Source organism: Pipra filicauda, unplaced genomic scaffold (assembly GCF_003945595.2).
Source record: "Pipra filicauda isolate LSUMZ 115617 unplaced genomic scaffold, ASM394559v2 scaffold87_size3191425_pilon, whole genome shotgun sequence".
Taxonomy (NCBI): Eukaryota; Metazoa; Chordata; class Aves; order Passeriformes; family Pipridae; genus Pipra; species Pipra filicauda.
The window spans coordinates 353,276-355,236 of record NW_024105064.1 but is presented as its reverse complement, the minus strand read 5'-3'; positions in this window follow the sequence as shown (position 1 = coordinate 355,236).

Here is a 1,961-nt window from a genome sequence, read left to right as displayed (position 1 = left end):
AAACTCGCCAACATCCCTGCATTCGTGACACGAATGGCCTGGGACCCAGGAGGCAGGGCAGGGTGTTTGTCTCTCCGGGTGCTCCACTGGCAGTTGGAAGTGTTCCTGCTGGGTGTTCCTGTAAACACCAAGGTGTTGTGGTTACGTTACTTACTTGTCGTCATCCTCTTCTTTCTCCCGCTGTTGTTCCTCCAAATGCTGACCAGCTGTCTCGTCTAGGCTGAGAACATGGGCTAAATTTCTCAGTGGTGTGACAGTGGTGAATCCCAGGCTGGGGTCTGCATCTTCCCCAAGCAGGACGTGGTATCCCCCTGACTCAGCAGGAGCAGGGAATCATGTTTCTGGCAAATTCACCAGCTGAAGTGCCATGGAGCACATGCTACTGTATCAAGAGAACCCGAGAGCTGCAAACACTAACCTTTCAGAGCTTTAGGAACAACTCTGGGTAAATTTAAACCAGACTGGCATGCAGCAGAGATGGTCTTTGTGAACTGGCATGCCTTGCACGTCCCTCACACTGGGTGCATTTGGAATAATGCCACGTGGATGCCACTTGCCCTTCTCACCAGCGTTCTCTTCACACGCATTAGCACTGTTCGGTTCTCAGTAACACAGAGGGAAAACAACTAATACCCTTCCCTTCTGTTCTCCCTGGAGGTCTCGGATCTTAAATCTAGCAGGTTGCAAACTATTTTTCTGACTTTCAGGCCCTTTTTCCCCTTTCCAACAGTTTCTGGTGTCCAACTTCTCACAGGCCAGGTGGGCAAATGCCCTGTCAGTGTTCAGTACAGTCCTACATGTGAAACTTGGAGATGGTGAATAGAAAAGCTGTTGAAAAGGGGAAAAAAAATTGCAGAACAGAAACCAGAATTCCTGTAAACAGTCTGTTAAAAATATCTTCAACACATGTCAGGGCTGATGATTTAAAATAGACAATTTCTTAGCGTTAAAAGGTCACATGGAGGCACGATAGTAGATTCAAATGGAGTTGAAGAACAAATGTTTCAACAGTCACATTTTGTACTGATGGCAAGATATCTGTGTTGCCAACTAGTAATGTTCAGGGAAAAAAATGAGTCAGAATGCAAGAATAATGAGTTTTTCTTGGATGATAACATGGAAAAAAAAAAAAGAATTTATACCTTAATCACATGCCTCTAGCAGCAGAAGCTTTAGGAAAAATGGTGATTCCGGGAGTCCTAAAATTGCAGGACTAGTCAGGGTGACACAGTAGCACCAACCACATCCTGTACCAGGGTTGTTTGTTTCCCTGGGGGGCAGTGAAATAATTAAAATCACAAATCCACGCTCACAATCTTCTCTCATTTGTGACCCAAAATACGGTGGGCGCTTCAGAGGAGACGTGTGAAAAAAAACAGAGATTTTTTTTTCAAATGAACAAATGGTCTTTGGGTATCTAATTGCTGCTGAAAATTTAACGAGGCAGAGAGGAACGATTGTCTTTGAACACTAGAAACATTCCAGATCCCCATCTGCTGCTGCTTTGGAACCACTGATTTCCCGTGATGAGTGGGAGAGCTGCTCTGTGCGAAGGGTGCTCGCAGCCCCGAGGGGGTGTGAGGAGTCCCCAGCCTTGGGCCACCTTGGGGTGCTGCGCTGGTGGGAGGGCCCTGGGTGGGTTTCCTCTGCGGCCAAGGGACCTGTACCAAAGGTTGGAGGGAGAAAAAAAATGGGTGGATAACCCTGTACATCCTTGGCATCCAGCGTATAAAAGTGTTTGTTCCCACTCCCATGATTAGCAGGTGTAGGGGAACACCAGGAGGTACCCCTACCTCGGAGCCGGGGGTTCCTTGCCTGCCTTGGAGGTGTTTGTGCTCACCCTCAAATCCACTTGACTCTCTTTGGGGATTTGGGTTCTTCCCCGTACTCGTTACACAACACTTTTTCAGACGAAGGAAGAACAGTTGCACGACTGAGGTTGTCAAAGGAGGGCTTTCCAG